Source organism: Anarhichas minor, unplaced genomic scaffold (genome assembly GCF_050575085.1).
Source record: "Anarhichas minor isolate MPS153535 unplaced genomic scaffold, ASM5057508v1 ptg000055l, whole genome shotgun sequence".
Classification (NCBI taxonomy): Eukaryota; Metazoa; Chordata; class Actinopteri; order Perciformes; family Anarhichadidae; genus Anarhichas; species Anarhichas minor.
In genome coordinates this window covers 1,349,242-1,368,516 of record NW_027466501.1, presented here as the reverse complement: position 1 = coordinate 1,368,516, position 19,275 = coordinate 1,349,242, and the positions used below count along the sequence as shown (strand labels likewise).

The 19,275-nt window shown below is 45.9% G+C and overlaps 1 protein-coding gene and 46 non-coding genes across 47 annotated transcripts in view; all 47 read right to left on the bottom strand.

The window, feature by feature from the left end:
• The window catches only part of ptprz1b (protein tyrosine phosphatase receptor type Z1b), a 132,737-nt gene that overhangs the window by 65,667 nt on the left and 47,795 nt on the right, over positions 1-19,275 (bottom strand). The window lies entirely within an intron of this gene.
• trnak-uuu (transfer RNA lysine (anticodon UUU)) lies at positions 179-251 on the bottom strand. The gene has a single exon. It is a non-coding gene; the product is annotated as a tRNA-Lys (tRNA).
• trnak-uuu (transfer RNA lysine (anticodon UUU)) lies at positions 698-770 on the bottom strand. Its single transcript has one exon. It is a non-coding gene; the product is annotated as a tRNA-Lys (tRNA).
• trnak-uuu (transfer RNA lysine (anticodon UUU)) lies at positions 1,109-1,181 on the bottom strand. The gene has a single exon. It is a non-coding gene; the product is annotated as a tRNA-Lys (tRNA).
• Positions 1,520-1,592, bottom strand: trnak-uuu (transfer RNA lysine (anticodon UUU)). Its single transcript has one exon. It is a non-coding gene; the product is annotated as a tRNA-Lys (tRNA).
• Positions 2,039-2,111, bottom strand: trnak-uuu (transfer RNA lysine (anticodon UUU)). Its single transcript has one exon. It is a non-coding gene; the product is annotated as a tRNA-Lys (tRNA).
• trnak-uuu (transfer RNA lysine (anticodon UUU)) lies at positions 2,558-2,630 on the bottom strand. Its single transcript has one exon. It is a non-coding gene; the product is annotated as a tRNA-Lys (tRNA).
• trnak-uuu (transfer RNA lysine (anticodon UUU)) lies at positions 2,969-3,041 on the bottom strand. Its single transcript has one exon. It is a non-coding gene; the product is annotated as a tRNA-Lys (tRNA).
• Positions 3,380-3,452, bottom strand: trnak-uuu (transfer RNA lysine (anticodon UUU)). Its single transcript has one exon. It is a non-coding gene; the product is annotated as a tRNA-Lys (tRNA).
• trnak-uuu (transfer RNA lysine (anticodon UUU)) lies at positions 3,791-3,863 on the bottom strand. The gene has a single exon. It is a non-coding gene; the product is annotated as a tRNA-Lys (tRNA).
• trnak-uuu (transfer RNA lysine (anticodon UUU)) lies at positions 4,202-4,274 on the bottom strand. The gene has a single exon. It is a non-coding gene; the product is annotated as a tRNA-Lys (tRNA).
• Positions 4,594-4,666, bottom strand: trnak-uuu (transfer RNA lysine (anticodon UUU)). The gene has a single exon. It is a non-coding gene; the product is annotated as a tRNA-Lys (tRNA).
• On the bottom strand, positions 5,005-5,077 carry trnak-uuu (transfer RNA lysine (anticodon UUU)). Its single transcript has one exon. It is a non-coding gene; the product is annotated as a tRNA-Lys (tRNA).
• trnak-uuu (transfer RNA lysine (anticodon UUU)) lies at positions 5,416-5,488 on the bottom strand. The gene has a single exon. It is a non-coding gene; the product is annotated as a tRNA-Lys (tRNA).
• Positions 5,827-5,899, bottom strand: trnak-uuu (transfer RNA lysine (anticodon UUU)). The gene has a single exon. It is a non-coding gene; the product is annotated as a tRNA-Lys (tRNA).
• On the bottom strand, positions 6,238-6,310 carry trnak-uuu (transfer RNA lysine (anticodon UUU)). The gene has a single exon. It is a non-coding gene; the product is annotated as a tRNA-Lys (tRNA).
• Positions 6,649-6,721, bottom strand: trnak-uuu (transfer RNA lysine (anticodon UUU)). Its single transcript has one exon. It is a non-coding gene; the product is annotated as a tRNA-Lys (tRNA).
• trnak-uuu (transfer RNA lysine (anticodon UUU)) lies at positions 7,041-7,113 on the bottom strand. The gene has a single exon. It is a non-coding gene; the product is annotated as a tRNA-Lys (tRNA).
• Positions 7,452-7,524, bottom strand: trnak-uuu (transfer RNA lysine (anticodon UUU)). Its single transcript has one exon. It is a non-coding gene; the product is annotated as a tRNA-Lys (tRNA).
• trnak-uuu (transfer RNA lysine (anticodon UUU)) lies at positions 7,863-7,935 on the bottom strand. The gene has a single exon. It is a non-coding gene; the product is annotated as a tRNA-Lys (tRNA).
• trnak-uuu (transfer RNA lysine (anticodon UUU)) lies at positions 8,255-8,328 on the bottom strand. Its single transcript has one exon. It is a non-coding gene; the product is annotated as a tRNA-Lys (tRNA).
• On the bottom strand, positions 8,667-8,739 carry trnak-uuu (transfer RNA lysine (anticodon UUU)). The gene has a single exon. It is a non-coding gene; the product is annotated as a tRNA-Lys (tRNA).
• On the bottom strand, positions 9,059-9,131 carry trnak-uuu (transfer RNA lysine (anticodon UUU)). The gene has a single exon. It is a non-coding gene; the product is annotated as a tRNA-Lys (tRNA).
• trnak-uuu (transfer RNA lysine (anticodon UUU)) lies at positions 9,470-9,542 on the bottom strand. The gene has a single exon. It is a non-coding gene; the product is annotated as a tRNA-Lys (tRNA).
• On the bottom strand, positions 9,862-9,934 carry trnak-uuu (transfer RNA lysine (anticodon UUU)). Its single transcript has one exon. It is a non-coding gene; the product is annotated as a tRNA-Lys (tRNA).
• On the bottom strand, positions 10,254-10,326 carry trnak-uuu (transfer RNA lysine (anticodon UUU)). Its single transcript has one exon. It is a non-coding gene; the product is annotated as a tRNA-Lys (tRNA).
• On the bottom strand, positions 10,665-10,737 carry trnak-uuu (transfer RNA lysine (anticodon UUU)). The gene has a single exon. It is a non-coding gene; the product is annotated as a tRNA-Lys (tRNA).
• Positions 11,076-11,148, bottom strand: trnak-uuu (transfer RNA lysine (anticodon UUU)). The gene has a single exon. It is a non-coding gene; the product is annotated as a tRNA-Lys (tRNA).
• trnak-uuu (transfer RNA lysine (anticodon UUU)) lies at positions 11,468-11,540 on the bottom strand. The gene has a single exon. It is a non-coding gene; the product is annotated as a tRNA-Lys (tRNA).
• trnak-uuu (transfer RNA lysine (anticodon UUU)) lies at positions 11,860-11,932 on the bottom strand. The gene has a single exon. It is a non-coding gene; the product is annotated as a tRNA-Lys (tRNA).
• trnak-uuu (transfer RNA lysine (anticodon UUU)) lies at positions 12,271-12,343 on the bottom strand. Its single transcript has one exon. It is a non-coding gene; the product is annotated as a tRNA-Lys (tRNA).
• trnak-uuu (transfer RNA lysine (anticodon UUU)) lies at positions 12,663-12,735 on the bottom strand. Its single transcript has one exon. It is a non-coding gene; the product is annotated as a tRNA-Lys (tRNA).
• trnak-uuu (transfer RNA lysine (anticodon UUU)) lies at positions 13,074-13,146 on the bottom strand. Its single transcript has one exon. It is a non-coding gene; the product is annotated as a tRNA-Lys (tRNA).
• On the bottom strand, positions 13,466-13,538 carry trnak-uuu (transfer RNA lysine (anticodon UUU)). Its single transcript has one exon. It is a non-coding gene; the product is annotated as a tRNA-Lys (tRNA).
• trnak-uuu (transfer RNA lysine (anticodon UUU)) lies at positions 13,858-13,930 on the bottom strand. Its single transcript has one exon. It is a non-coding gene; the product is annotated as a tRNA-Lys (tRNA).
• On the bottom strand, positions 14,261-14,333 carry trnak-uuu (transfer RNA lysine (anticodon UUU)). Its single transcript has one exon. It is a non-coding gene; the product is annotated as a tRNA-Lys (tRNA).
• trnak-uuu (transfer RNA lysine (anticodon UUU)) lies at positions 14,737-14,809 on the bottom strand. Its single transcript has one exon. It is a non-coding gene; the product is annotated as a tRNA-Lys (tRNA).
• Positions 15,129-15,201, bottom strand: trnak-uuu (transfer RNA lysine (anticodon UUU)). The gene has a single exon. It is a non-coding gene; the product is annotated as a tRNA-Lys (tRNA).
• On the bottom strand, positions 15,540-15,612 carry trnak-uuu (transfer RNA lysine (anticodon UUU)). Its single transcript has one exon. It is a non-coding gene; the product is annotated as a tRNA-Lys (tRNA).
• On the bottom strand, positions 15,932-16,004 carry trnak-uuu (transfer RNA lysine (anticodon UUU)). The gene has a single exon. It is a non-coding gene; the product is annotated as a tRNA-Lys (tRNA).
• trnak-uuu (transfer RNA lysine (anticodon UUU)) lies at positions 16,735-16,807 on the bottom strand. Its single transcript has one exon. It is a non-coding gene; the product is annotated as a tRNA-Lys (tRNA).
• On the bottom strand, positions 17,146-17,218 carry trnak-uuu (transfer RNA lysine (anticodon UUU)). Its single transcript has one exon. It is a non-coding gene; the product is annotated as a tRNA-Lys (tRNA).
• trnak-uuu (transfer RNA lysine (anticodon UUU)) lies at positions 17,538-17,610 on the bottom strand. Its single transcript has one exon. It is a non-coding gene; the product is annotated as a tRNA-Lys (tRNA).
• Positions 17,930-18,002, bottom strand: trnak-uuu (transfer RNA lysine (anticodon UUU)). The gene has a single exon. It is a non-coding gene; the product is annotated as a tRNA-Lys (tRNA).
• trnak-uuu (transfer RNA lysine (anticodon UUU)) lies at positions 18,333-18,405 on the bottom strand. Its single transcript has one exon. It is a non-coding gene; the product is annotated as a tRNA-Lys (tRNA).
• Positions 18,809-18,881, bottom strand: trnak-uuu (transfer RNA lysine (anticodon UUU)). Its single transcript has one exon. It is a non-coding gene; the product is annotated as a tRNA-Lys (tRNA).
• Positions 19,201-19,273, bottom strand: trnak-uuu (transfer RNA lysine (anticodon UUU)). The gene has a single exon. It is a non-coding gene; the product is annotated as a tRNA-Lys (tRNA).

Genomic DNA, 19,275 nt, shown 5'->3' with positions numbered 1-19,275 from the left:
ACCAAATTCATAACTCACTGATGGCCACAGGGAGACTTCGATTTATAACTGCTGGCAGTAACATATATGCTTCCAGTACATGCGGTCGGCCAAATGTACCAATCATCCAGGCAACAAGCACACTCTGGACGTCCGACAACAACAGTGAACTGAACAGTCACACCAACATTAGACTTGACGCCTGAACAGGGACTTGAACCCTGGACCCTCAGATTAAAAGTCTGATGCTCTACCGACTGAGCCATCCAGGCTTCGAAAAAGGTATGTTTTCTCGCGAAAGTGTGTTCAGGAGAAAACCAAAAGAACTTTGTCCATTTCCTCAGATTCTGGACTGGGGGAGGGTTGACGCAAAGTTGCATGTAGCCGTAGAAAACAACAGGTTAAAGGGAAATCTGAATGTGCTGAGGACTAACCAAATTCATAACTCACTGATGGCCACAGGGAGACTTCGATTTATAACTGCTGGCAGTAACATATAGGCTTCCAGTACATGCGGTCGGCCAAATGTACCAATCATCCAGGCAACAAGCACACTGTGGACCTCCGAAGGGAGACTTCGATTTATAACTGCTGGCAGTAACATATATGCTTCCAGTACATGCGGTCGGCCAAATGTACCAATCATCCAGGCAACAAGCACACTCTGGACGTCCGACAACGATAGTGAACTGAATAGTCACACCAACATTAAACTTGATGCCTGAACAGGGACTTGAACCCTGGACCCTCAGATTAAAAGTCTGATGCTCTACCGACTGAGCCATCCAGGCTTCGAAAAAGGTATGTTTTCTCGCGAAAGTGTGTTCGGGAGAAAACCAAAAGAACTTTGTCCATTTCCTCAGATTCTGGACTGGGGGAGGGTTGACGCAAAGTTGCATGTAGCCGTAGAAAACCACAGGTTAAAGGCAAATCTGAATGTGCTGAGGACTAACCAAATGCATAACTCACTGATGGCCACAGGGAGACTTCGATTTATAACTGCTGGCAGTAACATATAGGCTTCCAGTACATGCGGTCGGCCAAATGTACCAATCATCCAGGCAACAAGCATACTGTGGACCTCCGACAACAACAGTGAACTGAACAGTCACACCAACATTAAACTTGACGCCTGAACAGGGACTTGAACCCTGGACCCTCAAATTAAAAGTCTGATGCTCTACCGACTGAGCCATCCAGGCTTCGAAAAAGGTATGTTTTCTCGCGAAAGTGTGTTCGGGAGAAAACCAAAAGAACTTTGTCCATTTCCTCAGATTCTGGACTGGGGGAGGGTTGACGCAAAGTTGCATGTAGCCGTAGAAAACCACAGGTTAAAGGCAAATCTGAATGTGCTGAGGACTAACCAAATTCATAACTCACTGATGGCCACAGGGAGACTTCGATTTATAACTGCTGGCAGTAACATATATGCTTCCAGTACATGCGGTCGGCCAAATGTACCAATCATCCAGGCAACAAGCACACTCTGGACGTCCGACAACAACAGTGAACTGAACAGTCACACCAACATTAGACTTGACGCCTGAACAGGGACTTGAACCCTGGACCCTCAGATTAAAAGTCTGATGCTCTACCGACTGAGCCATCCAGGCTTCGAAAAAGGTATGTTTTCTCGCGAAAGTGTGTTCAGGAGAAAACCAAAAGAACTTTGTCCATTTCCTCAGATTCTGGACTGGGGGAGGGTTGACGCAAAGTTGCATGTAGCCGTAGAAAACAACAGGTTAAAGGGAAATCTGAATGTGCTGAGGACTAACCAAATTCATAACTCACTGATGGCCACAGGGAGACTTCGATTTATAACTGCTGGCAGTAACATATAGGCTTCCAGTACATGCGGTCGGCCAAATGTACCAATCATCCAGGCAACAAGCACACTGTGGACCTCCGAAGGGAGACTTCGATTTATAACTGCTGGCAGTAACATATATGCTTCCAGTACATGCGGTCGGCCAAATGTACCAATCATCCAGGCAACAAGCACACTCTGGACGTCCGACAACGATAGTGAACTGAATAGTCACACCAACATTAAACTTGATGCCTGAACAGGGACTTGAACCCTGGACCCTCAGATTAAAAGTCTGATGCTCTACCGACTGAGCCATCCAGGCTTCGAAAAAGGTATGTTTTCTCGCAAAAGTGTGTTCGGGAGAAAACCAAAAGAACTTTGTCCATTTCCTCAGATTCTGGACTGGGGGAGGGTTGACGCAAAGTTGCATGTAGCCGTAGAAAACCACAGGTTAAAGGGAAATCTGAATGTGCTGAGGACTAACCAAATTCATAACTCACTGATGGCCACAGGGAGACTTCGATTTATAACTGCTGGCAGTAACATATAGGCTTCCAGTACATGCGGTCGGCCAAATGTACCAATCATCCAGGCAACAAGCACACTGTGGACCTCCGAAGGGAGACTTCGATTTATAACTGCTGACAGTAACATATATGCTTCCAGTACATGCGGTCGGCCAAATGTACCAATCATCCAGGCAACAAGCACACTCTGGACGTCCGACAACGATAGTGAACTGAATAGTCACACCAACATTAAACTTGACGCCTGAACAGGGACTTGAACCCTGGACTCTCAGATTAAAAGTCTGATGCTCTACCGACTGAGCCATCCAGGCTTCGAAAAAGGTATGTTTTCTCGCGAAACTGTGTTTAGGAGAAAACCAAAAGAACTTTGTCCATTTCCTCAGATTCTGGACTGGGGGAGGGTTGACGCAAAGTTGCATGTAGCCGTAGAAAACCACAGGTTAAAGGGAAATCTGAATGTGCTGAGGACTAACCAAATGCATAACTCACTGATGGCCACAGGGAGACTTCGATTTATAACTGCTGGCAGTAACATATAGGCTTCCAGTACATGCGGTCGGCCAAATGTACCAATCATCCAGGCAACAAGCACACTGTGGACCTCCGACAACAACAGTGAACTGAACAGTCACACCAACATTAAACTTGACGCCTGAACAGGGACTTGAACCCTGGACCCTGAGATTAAAAGTCTGATGCTCTACCGACTGAGCCATCCAGGCTTCGAAAAAGGTATGTTTTCTCGCGAAAGTGTGTTCGGGAGAAAACCAAAATAACTTTGTCCATTTCCTCAGATTCTGGACTGGGGGAGGGTTGACGCAAAGTTGCATGTAGCCGTAGAAAACCACAGGTTAAAGGGAAATCTGAATGTGCTGAGGACTAACCAAATTCATAACTCACTGATGGCCACAGGGAGACTTCGATTTATAACTGATGGCAGTAACATATAGGCTTCCTGTACATGCGGTCGGCCAAATGTACCAATCATCCAGGCAACAAGCACACTCTGCACGTCCGACAACAACAGTGAACTGAACAGTCACACCAACATTAAACTTGACACCTGAACAGGGACTTGAACCCTGGACCCTCAGATTAAAAGTCTGATGCTCTACCGACTGAGCCATCCAGGCTTCGAACAAGGTATGTTTTCTCGCGAAAGTGTGTTCGGGAGAAAACCAAAAGAACTTTGTCCATTTCCTCAGATTCTGGACTGGGGGAGGGTTGACGCAAAGTTGCATGTAGCCGTAGAAAACCACAGGTTAAAGGGAAATCTGAATGTGCTGAGGACTAACCAAATTCATAACTCACTGATGGCCACAGGGAGACTTCGATTTATAACTGCTGGCAGTAACATATAGGCTTCCTGTACATGCGGTCGGCCAAATGTACCAATCATCCAGGCAACAAGCACACTGTGGACCTCCGACAACGATAGTGAACTGAATAGTCACACCAACATTAAACTTGACGCCTGAACAGGGACTTGAACCCTGGACCCTCAGATTAAAAGTCTGATGCTCTACCGACTGAGCCATTCAGGCTTCGAAAAAGGTATGTTGTCTCGCGAAAGTGTGTTCGGGAGAAAACCAAAAGAACTCTGTCCATTTCCTCAGATTCTGGACTGGGGGAGGGTTAACGCAAAGATGCATGTAGCCGTAGAAAACCATAGGTTAAAGGCAAATCTGAATGTGCTGAGGACTAACCAAATTCATAACTCACTGATGGCCACAGGGAGACTTCGATTTATAACTGCTGGCAGTAACATATAGGCTTCCTGTACATGCGGTCGGCCAAATGTACCAATCATCCAGGCAACAAGCACACTGTGGACCTCCGACAACGATAGTGAACTGAACAGTCAAACCAACATTAAACTTGACGCCTGAACAGGGACTTGAATCCTGGAGCCTCCGATTAAAAGTCTGATGCTCTACCGACTAAGCCATCCAGGCTTCGAAAAAGGTATGTTTTCTCGCGAAAGTGTGTTCAGGAGAAAACCAAAAGAACTTTGTCCATTTCCTCAGATTCTGGACTGGGGGAGGGTTGACGCAAAGTTGCATGTAGCCGTAGAAAACCACAGGTTAAAGGGAAATCTGAATGTGCTGAGGACTAACCAAATTCATAACTCACTCGATTTATAACTGCTGGCAGTAACATATAGGCTTCCTGTACATGCGGTCGGCCAAATGTACCAATCATCCAGGCAACAAGCACACTGTGGACCTCCGACAAAAATAGTGACCTGAATAGTCACACCAACATTAAACTTGACGCCTGAACAGGGACTTGAACCCTGGACCCTGAGATTAAAAGTCTGATGCTCTACCGACTGAGCCATCCAGGCTTCGAAAAAGGTATGTTTTCTCGCGAAAGTGTGTTCGGGAGAAAACCAAAATAACTTTGTCCATTTCCTCAGATTCTGGACTGGGGGAGGGTTGACGCAAAGTTGCATGTAGCCGTAGAAAACCACAGGTTAAAGGGAAATCTGAATGTGCTGAGGACTAACCAAATTCATAACTCACTGATGGCCACAGGGAGACTTCGATTTATAACTGATGGCAGTAACATATAGGCTTCCTGTACATGCGGTCGGCCAAATGTACCAATCATCCAGGCAACAAGCACACTCTGCACGTCCGACAACAACAGTGAACTGAACAGTCACACCAACATTAAACTTGACACCTGAACAGGGACTTGAACCCTGGACCCTCAGATTAAAAGTCTGATGCTCTACCGACTGAGCCATCCAGGCTTCGAACAAGGTATGTTTTCTCGCGAAAGTGTGTTCGGGAGAAAACCAAAATAACTTTGTCCATTTCCTCAGATTCTGGACTGGGGGAGGGTTGATGCAAAGTTGCATGTAGCCTTAGAAAACCACAGGTTAAAGGCAAATCTGAATGTGCTGAGGACTAACCAAATTCATAACTCACTGATGGCCACAGGGAGACTTCGATTTATAACTGCTGGCAGTAACATATATGCTTCCAGTACATGCGGTCGGCCAAATGTACCAATCATCCAGGCAACAAGCACACTCTGCACGTCCGACAACAACAGTGAACTGAACAGTCACACCAACATTAAACTTGACACCTGAACAGGGACTTGAACCCTGGACCCTCAGATTAAAAGTCTGATGCTCTACCGACTGAGCCATTCAGGCTTCGAAAAAGTTATGTTTTCTCGCGAAAGTGTGTTCGGGAGAAAACCAAAAGAACTCTGTCCATTTCCTCAGATTCTGGACTGGGGGAGGGTTAACGCAAAGATGCATGTAGCCGTAGAAAACCATAGGTTAAAGGCAAATCTGAATGTGCTGAGGACTAACCAAATTCATAACTCACTGATGGCCACAGGGAGACTTCGATTTATAACTGCTGGCAGTAACATATAGGCTTCCTGTACATGCGGTCGGCCAAATGTACCAATCATCCAGGCAACAAGCACACTGTGGACCTCCGACAACGATAGTGAACTGAATAGTCACACCAACATTAAACTTGACGCCTGAACAGGGACTTGAATCCTGGAGCCTCCGATTAAAAGTCTGATGCTCTACCGACTAAGCCATCCAGGCTTCGAAAAAGGTATGTTTTCTCGCGAAAGTGTGTTCAGGAGAAAACCAAAAGAACTTTGTCCATTTCCTCAGATTCTGGACTGGGGGAGGGTTGACGCAAAGTTGCATGTAGCCGTAGAAAACCACAGGTTAAAGGGAAATCTGAATGTGCTGAGGACTAACCAAATTCATAACTCACTGATGGCCACAGGGAGACTTCGATTTATAACTGCTGGCAGTAACATATAGGCTTCCTGTACATGCGGTCGGCCAAATGTACCAATCATCCAGGCAACAAGCACACTGTGGACCTCCGACAACGATAGTGAACTGAATAGTCACACCAACATTAAACTTGACGCCTGAACAGGGACTTGAACCCTGGACCCTCAGATTAAAAGTCTGATGCTCTACCGACTGAGCCATTCAGGCTTCGAAAAAGGTATGTTGTCTCGCGAAAGTGTGTTCGGGAGAAAACCAAAAGAACTCTGTCCATTTCCTCAGATTCTGGACTGGGGGAGGGTTAACGCAAAGATGCATGTAGCCGTAGAAAACCATAGGTTAAAGGCAAATCTGAATGTGCTGAGGACTAACCAAATTCATAACTCACTGATGGCCACAGGGAGACTTCGATTTATAACTGCTGGCAGTAACATATAGGCTTCCTGTACATGCGGTCGGCCAAATGTACCAATCATCCAGGCAACAAGCACACTGTGGACCTCCGACAATGATAGTGAACTGAACAGTCAAACCAACATTAAACTTGACGCCTGAACAGGGACTTGAATCCTGGAGCCTCCGATTAAAAGTCTGATGCTCTACCGACTAAGCCATCCAGGCTTCGAAAAAGGTATGTTTTCTCGCGAAAGTGTGTTCAGGAGAAAACCAAAAGAACTTTGTCCATTTCCTCAGATTCTGGACTGGGGGAGGGTTGACGCAAAGTTGCATGTAGCCGTAGAAAACCACAGGTTAAAGGGAAATCTGAATGTGCTGAGGACTAACCAAATTCATAACTCACTCGATTTATAACTGCTGGCAGTAACATATAGGCTTCCTGTACATGCGGTCGGCCAAATGTACCAATCATCCAGGCAACAAGCACACTGTGGACCTCCGACAACAATAGTGACCTGAATAGTCACACCAACATTAAACTTGACGCCTGAACAGGGACTTGAACCCTGGACCCTCAGATTAAAAGTCTGATGCTCTACCGACTGAGCCATCCAGGCTTCGAAAAAGGTATGTTTTCTCGCGAAAGTGTGTTCAGGAGAAAACCAAAAGAACTTTGTCCATTTCCTCAGATTCTGGACTGGGGGAGGGTTGACGCAAAGTTGCATGTAGCCGTAGAAAACCACAGGTTAAAGGGAAATCTGAATGTGCTGAGGACTAACCAAATTCATAACTCACTGATGGCCACAGGGAGACTTCGATTTATAACTGCTGGCAGTAACATATAGGCTTCCAGTACATGCGGTTGGCCAAATGTACCAATCATCCAGGCAACAAGCACACTGTGGACCTCCGACAACGATAGTGAACTGAATAGTCACACCAACATTAAACCTGACGCCTGAACAGGGACTTGAACCCTGGACCCTCAGATTAAAAGTCTGATGCTCTACCGACTGAGCCATCCAGGCTTCGAAAAAGGCATGTTTTCTCGCGAAAGTGTGTTCGGGAGAAAACCAAAAGAACTCTGTCCATTTCCTCAGATTCTGGACTGGGGGAGGGTTAACGCAAAGATGCATGTAGCCGTAGAAAACCATAGGTTAAAGGCAAATCTGAATGTGCTGAGGACTAACCAAATTCATAACTCACTGATGGCCACAGGGAGACTTCGATTTATAACTGCTGGCAGTAACATATAGGCTTCCTGTACATGCGGTCGGCCAAATGTACCAATCATCCAGGCAACAAGCACACTGTGGACCTCCGACAACGATAGTGAACTGAACAGTCAAACCAACATTAAACTTGACGCCTGAACAGGGACTTGAATCCTGGAGCCTCCGATTAAAAGTCTGATGCTCTACCGACTAAGCCATCCAGGCTTCGAAAAAGGTATGTTTTCTCGCGAAAGTGTGTTCAGGAGAAAACCAAAAGAACTTTGTCCATTTCCTCAGATTCTGGACTGGGGGAGGGTTGACGCAAAGTTGCATGTAGCCGTAGAAAACCACAGGTTAAAGGGAAATCTGAATGTGCTGAGGACTAACCAAATTCATAACTCACTCGATTTATAACTGCTGGCAGTAACATATAGGCTTCCTGTACATGCGGTCGGCCAAATGTACCAATCATCCAGGCAACAAGCACACTGTGGACCTCCGACAACAATAGTGACCTGAATAGTCACACCAACATTAAACTTGACGCCTGAACAGGGGACTTGAACCCTGGACCCTCAGATTAAAAGTCTGATGCTCTACCGACTGAGCCATCCAGGCTTCGAAAAAGGTATGTTTTCTCGCGAAAGTGTGTTCAGGAGAAAACCAAAAGAACTTTGTCCATTTCCTCAGATTCTGGACTGGGGGAGGGTTGACGCAAAGTTGCATGTAGCCGTAGAAAACCACAGGTTAAAGGGAAATCTGAATGTGCTGAGGACTAACCAAATTCATAACTCACTGATGGCCACAGGGAGACTTCGATTTATAACTGCTGGCAGTAACATATAGGCTTCCAGTACATGCGGTTGGCCAAATGTACCAATCATCCAGGCAACAAGCACACTGTGGACCTCCGACAACGATAGTGAACTGAATAGTCACACCAACATTAAACCTGACGCCTGAACAGGGACTTGAACCCTGGACCCTCAGATTAAAAGTCTGATGCTCTACCGACTGAGCCATCCAGGCTTCGAAAAAGGTATGTTTTCTCGCGAAAGTGTGTTCGGGAGAAAACCAAAATAACTTTGTCCATTTCCTCAGATTCTGGACTGGGGGAGGGTTGACGCAAAGTTGCATGTAGCCGTAGAAAACCACAGGTTAAAGGGAAATCTGAATGTGCTGAGGACTAACCAAATTCATAACTCACTCGATTTATAACTGCTGGCAGTAACATATATGCTTCCAGTACATGCGGTCGGCCAAATGTACCAATCATCCAGGAAACAAGCACACTCTGCACGTCCGACAACAACAGTGAACTGAACAGTCACACCAACATTAAACTTGACACCTGAACAGGGACTTGAACCCTGGACCCTCAGATTAAAAGTCTGATGCTCTACCGACTGAGCCATCCAGGCTTCGAAAAAGGTATGTTTTCTCGCGAAAGTGTGTTCAGGAGAAAACCAAAAGAACTTTGTCCATTTCCTCAGATTCTGGACTGGGGGAGGGTTGACGCAAAGTTGCATGTAGCCGTAGAAAACCACAGGTTAAAGGGAAATCTGAATGTGCTGAGGACTAACCAAATTCATAACTCACTGATGGCCACAGGGAGACTTCGATTTATAACTGCTGGCAGTAACATATAGGCTTCCAGTACATGCGGTTGGCCAAATGTACCAATCATCCAGGCAACAAGCACACTGTGGACCTCTGACAACGATAGTGAACTGAATAGTCACACCAACATTAAACCTGACGCCTGAACAGGGACTTGAACCCTGGACCCTCAGATTAAAAGTCTGATGCTCTACCGACTGAGCCATCCAGGCTTCGAAAAAGGTATGTTTTCTCGCGAAAGTGTGTTCGGGAGAAAACCAAAATAACTTTGTCCATTTCCTCAGATTCTGGACTGGGGGAGGGTTGACGCAAAGTTGCATGTAGCCGTAGAAAACCACAGGTTAAAGGGAAATCTGAATGTGCTGAGGACTAACCAAATTCATAACTCACTCGATTTATAACTGCTGGCAGTAACATATATGCTTCCAGTACATGCGGTCGGCCAAATGTACCAATCATCCAGGGAACAAGCACACTCTGCACGTCCGACAACAACAGTGAACTGAACAGTCACACCAACATTAAACTTGACACCTGAACAAGGACTTGAACCCTGGACCCTCAGATTAAAAGTCTGATGCTCTACCGACTGAGCCATCCAGGTTTCGAAAAAGGTATGTTTTCTCGCGAAAGTGTGTTCAGGAGAAAACCAAAAGAACTTTGTCCATTTCCTCAGATTCTGGACTGGGGGAGGGTTGACGCAAAGTTGCATGTAGCCGTAGAAAACCACAGGTTAAAGGGAAATCTGAATGTGCTGAGGACTAACCAAATTCATAACTCACTCGATTTATAACTGCTGGCAGTAACATATAGGCTTCCTGTACATGCGGTCGGCCAAATGTACCAATCATCCAGGCAACAAGCACACTGTGGACCTCCGACAACGATAGTGAACTGAATAGTCACACCAACATTAAACTTGACGCCTGAACAGGGACTTGAACCCTGGACCCTCAGATTAAAAGTCTGATGCTCTACCGACTGAGCCATTCAGGCTTCGAAAAAGGTATGTTGTCTCGCGAAAGTGTGTTCGGGAGAAAACCAAAAGAACTCTGTCCATTTCCTCAGATTCTGGACTGGGGGAGGGTTAACGCAAAGATGCATGTAGCCGTAGAAAACCACAGGTTAAAGGCAAATCTGAATGTGCTGAGGACTAACCAAATTCATAACTCACTGATGGCCACAGGGAGACTTCGATTTATAACTGCTGGCAGTAACATATAGGCTTCCTGTACATGCGGTCGGCCAAATGTACCAATCATCCAGGCAACAAGCACACTCTGCACGTCCGACAACAACAGTGAACTGAACAGTCACACCAACATTAAACTTGACACCTGAACAGGGACTTGAACCCTGGACCCTCAGATTAAAAGTCTGATGCTCTACCGACTGAGCCATCCAGGCTTCGAAAAAGGTATGTTTTCTCGCGAAAGTGTGTTCAGGAGAAAACCAAAAGAACTTTGTCCATTTCCTCAGATTCTGGACTGGGGGAGGGTTGACGCAAAGTTGCATGTAGCCGTAGAAAACCACAGGTTAAAGGGAAATCTGAATGTGCTGAGGACTAACCAAATTCATAACTCACTGATGGCCACAGGGAGACTTCGATTTATAACTGCTGGCAGTAACATATAGGCTTCCAGTACATGCGGTTGGCCAAATGTACCAATCATCCAGGCAACAAGCACACTGTGGACCTCTGACAACGATAGTGAACTGAATAGTCACACCAACATTAAACCTGACGCCTGAACAGGGACTTGAACCCTGGACCCTCAGATTAAAAGTCTGATGCTCTACCGACTGAGCCATCCAGGCTTCGAAAAAGGTATGTTTTCTCGCGAAAGTGTGTTCGGGAGAAAACCAAAATAACTTTGTCCATTTCCTCAGATTCTGGACTGGGGGAGGGTTGACGCAAAGTTGCATGTAGCCGTAGAAAACCACAGGTTAAAGGGAAATCTGAATGTGCTGAGGACTAACCAAATTCATAACTCACTCGATTTATAACTGCTGGCAGTAACATATATGCTTCCAGTACATGCGGTCGGCCAAATGTACCAATCATCCAGGCAACAAGCACACTCTGCACGTCCGACAACAACAGTGAACTGAACAGTCACACCAACATTAAACTTGACACCTGAACAAGGACTTGAACCCTGGACCCTCAGATTAAAAGTCTGATGCTCTACCGACTGAGCCATCCAGGTTTCGAAAAAGGTATGTTTTCTCGCGAAAGTGTGTTCAGGAGAAAACCAAAAGAACTTTGTCCATTTCCTCAGATTCTGGACTGGGGGAGGGTTGACGCAAAGTTGCATGTAGCCGTAGAAAACCACAGGTTAAAGGGAAATCTGAATGTGCTGAGGACTAACCAAATTCATAACTCACTCGATTTATAACTGCTGGCAGTAACATATAGGCTTCCTGTACATGCGGTCGGCCAAATGTACCAATCATCCAGGCAACAAGCACACTGTGGACCTCCGACAACGATAGTGAACTGAATAGTCACACCAACATTAAACTTGACGCCTGAACAGGGACTTGAACCCTGGACCCTCAGATTAAAAGTCTGATGCTCTACCGACTGAGCCATTCAGGCTTCGAAAAAGGTATGTTGTCTCGCGAAAGTGTGTTCGGGAGAAAACCAAAAGAACTCTGTCCATTTCCTCAGATTCTGGACTGGGGGAGGGTTAACGCAAAGATGCATGTAGCCGTAGAAAACCATAGGTTAAAGGCAAATCTGAATGTGCTGAGGACTAACCAAATTCATAACTCACTGATGGCCACAGGGAGACTTCGATTTATAACTGCTGGCAGTAACATATAGGCTTCCTGTACATGCGGTCGGCCAAATGTACCAATCATCCAGGCAACAAGCACACTGTGGACCTCCGACAACGATAGTGAACTGAACAGTCAAACCAACATTAAACTTGACGCCTGAACAGGGACTTGAATCCTGGAGCCTCCGATTAAAAGTCTGATGCTCTACCGACTAAGCCATCCAGGCTTCGAAAAAGGTATGTTTTCTCGCGAAAGTGTGTTCAGGAGAAAACCAAAAGAACTTTGTCCATTTCCTCAGATTCTGGACTGGGGGAGGGTTGACGCAAAGTTGCATGTAGCCGTAGAAAACCACAGGTTAAAGGGAAATCTGAATGTGCTGAGGACTAACCAAATTCATAACTCACTCGATTTATAACTGCTGGCAGTAACATATAGGCTTCCTGTACATGCGGTCGGCCAAATGTACCAATCATCCAGGCAACAAGCACACTGTGGACCTCCGACAACAATAGTGACCTGAATAGTCACACCAACATTAAACTTGACGCCTGAACAGGGACTTGAACTCTGGACCCTCAGATTAAAAGTCTGATGCTCTACCGACTGAGCCATCCAGGCTTCGAAAAAGGTATGTTTTCTCGCGAAAGTGTGTTCAGGAGAAAACCAAAAGAACTTTGTCCATTTCCTCAGATTCTGGACTGGGGGAGGGTTGACGCAAAGTTGCATGTAGCCGTAGAAAACCACAGGTTAAAGGGAAATCTGAATGTGCTGAGGACTAACCAAATTCATAACTCACTGATGGCCACAGGGAGACTTCGATTTATAACTGCTGGCAGTAACATATAGGCTTCCAGTACATGCGGTTGGCCAAATGTACCAATCATCCAGGCAACAAGCACACTGTGGACCTCCGACAACGATAGTGAACTGAATAGTCACACCAACATTAAACCTGACGCCTGAACAGGGACTTGAACCCTGGACCCTCAGATTAAAAGTCTGATGCTCTACCTACTGAGCCATCCAGGCTTCGAGAAAGGTATGTTTTCTCGCGAAAGTGTGTTCGGGAGAAAACCAAAATAACTTTGTCCATTTCCTCAGATTCTGGACTGGGGGAGGGTTGACGCAAAGTTGCATGTAGCCGTAGAAAACCACAGGTTAAAGGGAAATCTGAATGTGCTGAGGACTAACCAAATTCATAACTCACTCGATTTATAACTGCTGGCAGTAACATATATGCTTCCAGTACATGCGGTCGGCCAAATGTACCATTCATCCAGGCAACAAGCACACTCTGCACGTCCGACAACAACAGTGAACTGAACAGTCACACCAACATTAAACTTGACACCTGAACAGGGACTTGAACCCTGGACCCTCAGATTAAAAGTCTGATGCTCTACCGACTGAGCCATCCAGGCTTCGAAAAAGGTATGTTTTCTCGCGAAAGTGTGTTCAGGAGAAAACCAAAAGAACTTTGTCCATTTCCTCAGATTCTGGACTGGGGGAGGGTTGACGCAAAGTTGCATGTAGCCGTAGAAAACCACAGGTTAAAGGGAAATCTGAATGTGCTGAGGACTAACCAAATTCATAACTCACTCGATTTATAACTGCTGGCAGTAACATATATGCTTCCAGTACATGCGGTCGGCCAAATGTACCAATCATCCAGGCAACAAGCACACTCTGCACGTCCGACAACAACAGTGAACTGAACAGTCACACCAACATTAAACTTGACACCTGAACAAGGACTTGAACCCTGGACCCTCAGATTAAAAGTCTGATGCTCTACCGACTGAGCCATCCAGGTTTCGAAAAAGGTATGTTTTCTCGCGAAAGTGTGTTCAGGAGAAAACCAAAAGAACTTTGTCCATTTCCTCAGATTCTGGACTGGGGGAGGGTTGACGCAAAGTTGCATGTAGCCGTAGAAAACCACAGGTTAAAGGGAAATCTGAATGTGCTGAGGACTAACCAAATTCATAACTCACTGATGGCCACAGGGAGACTTCGATTTATAACTGCTGGCAGTAACATATAGGCTTCCAGTACATGCGGTCGGCCAAATGTACCAATCATCAAGCACATTGTGGACCTCCGACAACGATAGTGAACTGAATAGTCACACCAACATTAAACTTGACGCCTGAACAGGGACTTGAACCCTGGACCCTCAGATTAAAAGGCTGATGCTCTACCGACTGAGCCATCCAGGCTTCGAAAAAGGTATGTTTTCTCGCGAAAGTGTGTTCGGGAGAAAACGAAAAGAACTTTGTCCATTTCCTCAGATTCTGGACTGGGGGAGGGTTGATGCAAAGTTGCATGTAGCCTTAGAAAACCACAGGTTAAAGGCAAATCTGAATGTGCTGAGGACTAACCAAATTCATAACTCACTGATGGCCACAGGGAGACTTCGATTTATAACTGCTGGCAGTAACATATATGCTTCCAGTACATGCGGTCGGCCAAATGTACCAATCATCCAGGCAACAAGCACACTCTGCACGTCCGACAACAACAGTGAACTGAACAGTCACACCAACATTTCCAGGCAACAAGCACACTCTGCACGTCCGACAACAACAGTGAACTGAACAGTCACACCAACATTAAACTTGACACCTGAACAGGGACTTGAACCCTGGACCCTCAGATTAAAAGTCTGATGCTCTACCGACTGAGCCATCCAGGCTTCGAAAAAGGTATGTTTTCTCGCGAAAGTGTGTTCAGGAGAAAACCAAAAGAACTTTGTCCATTTCCTCAGATTCTGGACTGGGGGAGGGTTGACGCAAAGTTGCATGTAGCCGTAGAAAACCACAGGTTAAAGGGAAATCTGAATGTGCTGAGGACTAACCAAATTCATAACTCACTCGATTTATAACTGCTGGCAGTAACATATAGGCTTCCTGTACATGCGGTCGGCCAAATGTACCAATCATCCAGGGAACAAGCACACTGTGGACCTCCGACAACGATAGTGAACTGAATAGTCACACCAACATTAAACTTGACGCCTAAACAGGGACTTGAACCCTGGACCCTCAGATTAAAAGTCTGATGCTCTACCGACTGAGCCATCCAGGCTTCGAAAAAGGTATGTTTTCTCGCGAAAGTGTGTTCGGGAGAAAACCAAAAGAACTCTGTCCATTTCCTCAGATTCTGGACTGGGGGAGGGTTAACGCAAAGATGCATGTAGCCGTAGAAAACCACAGGTTAAAGGCAAATCTGAATGTGCTGAGGACTAACCAAATTCATAACTCACTGATGGCCACAGGGAGACTTCGATTTATAACTGCTGGCAGTAACATATAGGCTTCCTGTACATGCGGTCGGCCAAATGTACCAATCATCCAGGCAACAAGCACACTGTGGACCTCCGACAACGATAGTGAACTGAACAGTCAAACCAACATTAAACTTGACGCCTGAACAGGGACTTGAATCCTGGAGCCTCCGATTAAAAGTCTGATGCTCTACCGACTGAGCCATCCAGGCTTCGAAAAAGGTATGTTTTCTCGCGAAAGTGTGTTCAGGAGAAAACCAAAAGAACTTTGTCCATTTCCTCAGATTCTGGACTGGGGGAGGGTTGACGCAAAGTTGCATGTAGCCGTAGAAAACCACAGGTTAAAGGGAAATCTGAATGTGCTGAGGACTAACCAAATTCATAACTCACTCGATTTATAACTGCTGGCAGTAACATATAGGCTTCCTGTACATGCGGTCGGCCAAATGTACCAATCATCCAGGCAACAAGCACACTGTGGACCTCCGACAACGATAGTGAACTGAATAGTCACACCAACATTAAACTTGACGCCTGAACAGGGACTTGAACCCTGGACCCTCAGATTAAAAGTCTGATGCTCTACCGACTGAGCCATTCAGGCTTCGAAAAAGGTATGTTGTCTCGCGAAAGTGTGTTCGGGAGAAAACCAAAAGAACTCTGTCCATTTCCTCAGATTCTGGACTGGGGGAGGGTTAACGCAAAGATGCATGTAGCCGTAGAAAACCATAGGTTAAAGGCAAATCTGAATGTGCTGAGGACTAACCAAATTCATAACTCACTGATGGCCACAGGGAGACTTCGATTTATAACTGCTGGCAGTAACATATAGGCTTCCTGTACATGCGGTCGGCCAAATGTACCAATCATCCAGGCAACAAGCACACTGTGGACCTCCGACAACGATAGTGAACTGAACAGTCAAACCAACATTAAACTTGACGCCTGAACAGGGACTTGAATCCTGGAGCCTCCGATTAAAAGTCTGATGCTCTACCGACTAAGCCATCCAGGCTTCGAAAAAGGTATGTTTTCTCGCGAAAGTGTGTTCAGGAGAAAACCAAAAGAACTTTGTCCATTTCCTCAGATTCTGGACTGGGGGAGGGTTGACGCAAAGTTGCATGTAGCCGTAGAAAACCACAGGTTAAAGGGAAATCTGAATGTGCTGAGGACTAACCAAATTCATAACTCACTCGATTTATAACTGCTGGCAGTAACATATAGGCTTCCTGTACATGCGGTCGGCCAAATGTACCAATCATCCAGGCAACAAGCACACTGTGGACCTCCGACAACAATAGTGACCTGAATAGTCACACCAACATTAAACTTGACGCCTGAACAGGGACTTGAACTCTGGACCCTCAGATTAAAAGTCTGATGCTCTACCGACTGAGCCATCCAGGCTTCGAAAAAGGTATGTTTTCTCGCGAAAGTGTGTTCAGGAGAAAACCAAAAGAACTTTGTCCATTTCCTCAGATTCTGGACTGGGGGAGGGTTGACGCAAAGTTGCATGTAGCCGTAGAAAACCACAGGTTAAAGGGAAATCTGAATGTGCTGAGGACTAACCAAATTCATAACTCACTGATGGCCACAGGGAGACTTCGATTTATAACTGCTGGCAGTAACATATAGGCTTCCAGTACATGCGGTTGGCCAAATGTACCAATCATCCAGGCAACAAGCACACTGTGGACCTCCGACAACGATAGTGAACTGAATAGTCACACCAACATTAAACCTGACGCCTGAACAGGGACTTGAACCCTGGACCCTCAGATTAAAAGTCTGATGCTCTACCTACTGAGCCATCCAGGCTTCGAGAAAGGTATGTTTTCTCGCGAAAGTGTGTTCGGGAGAAAACCAAAATAACTTTGTCCATTTCCTCAGATTCTGGACTGGGGGAGGGTTGACGCAAAGTTGCATGTAGCCGTAGAAAACCACAGGTTAAAGGGAAATCTGAATGTGCTGAGGACTAACCAAATTCATAACTCACTCGATTTATAACTGCTGGCAGTAACATATATGCTTCCAGTACATGCGGTCGGCCAAATGTACCATTCATCCAGGCAACAAGCACACTCTGCACGTCCGACAACAACAGTGAACTGAACAGTCACACCAACATTAAACTTGACACCTGAACAGGGACTTGAACCCTGGACCCTCAGATTAAAAGTCTGATGCTCTACCGACTGAGCCATCCAGGCTTCGAAAAAGGTATGTTTTCTCGCGAAAGTGTGTTCAGGAGAAAACCAAAAGAACTTTGTCCATTTCCTCAGATTCTGGACTGGGGGAGGGTTGACGCAAAGTTGCATGTAGCCGTAGAAAACCACAGGTTAAAGGGAAATCTGAATGTGCTGAGGACTAACCAAATTCATAACTCACTCGATTTATAACTGCTGGCAGTAACATATATGCTTCCAGTACATGCGGTCGGCCAAATGTACCAATCATCCAGGCAACAAGCACACTCTGCACGTCCGACAACAACAGTGAACTGAACAGTCACACCAACATTAAACTTGACACCTGAACAAGGACTTGAACCCTGGACCCTCAGATTAAAAGTCTGATGCTCTACCGACTGAGCCATCCAGGTTTCGAAAAAGGTATGTTTTCTCGCGAAAGTGTGTTCAGGAGAAAACCAAAAGAACTTTGTCCATTTCCTCAGATTCTGGACTGGGGGAGGGTTGACGCAAAGTTGCATGTAGCCGTAGAAAACCACAGGTTAAAGGGAAATCTGAATGTGCTGAGGACTAACCAAATTCATAACTCACTGATGGCCACAGGGAGACTTCGATTTATAACTGCTGGCAGTAACATATAGGCTTCCAGTACATGCGGTCGGCCAAATGTACCAATCATCAAGCACATTGTGGACCTCCGACAACGATAGTGAACTGAATAGTCACACCAACATTAAACTTGACGCCTGAACAGGGACTTGAACCCTGGACCCTCAGATTAAAAGGCTGATGCTCTACCGACTGAGCCATCCAGGCTTCGAAAAAGGTATGTTTTCTCGCGAAAGTGTGTTCGGGAGAAAACGAAAAGAACTTTGTCCATTTCCTCAGATTCTGGACTGGGGGAGGGTTGATGCAAAGTTGCATGTAGCCTTAGAAAACCACAGGTTAAAGGCAAATCTGAATGTGCTGAGGACTAACCAAATTCATAACTCACTGATGGCCACAGGGAGACTTCGATTTATAACTGCTGGCAGTAACATATATGCTTCCAGTACATGCGGTCGGCCAAATGTACCAATCATCCAGGCAACAAGCACACTCTGCACGTCCGACAACAACAGTGAACTGAACAGTCACACCAACATTTCCAGGCAACAAGCACACTCTGCACGTCCGACAACAACAGTGAACTGAACAGTCACACCAACATTAAACTTGACACCTGAACAGGGACTTGAACCCTGGACCCTCAGATTAAAAGTCTGATGCTCTACCGACTGAGCCATCCAGGCTTCGAAAAAGGTATGTTTTCTCGCGAAAGTGTGTTCAGGAGAAAACCAAAAGAACTTTGTCCATTTCCTCAGATTCTGGACTGGGGGAGGGTTGACGCAAAGTTGCATGTAGCCGTAGAAAACCACAGGTTAAAGGGAAATCTGAATGTGCTGAGGACTAACCAAATTCATAACTCACTCGATTTATAACTGCTGGCAGTAACATATAGGCTTCCTGTACATGCGGTCGGCCAAATGTACCAATCATCCAGGGAACAAGCACACTGTGGACCTCCGACAACGATAGTGAACTGAATAGTCACACCAACATTAAACTTGACGCCTAAACAGGGACTTGAACCCTGGACCCTCAGATTAAAAGTCTGATGCTCTACCGACTGAGCCATCCAGGCTT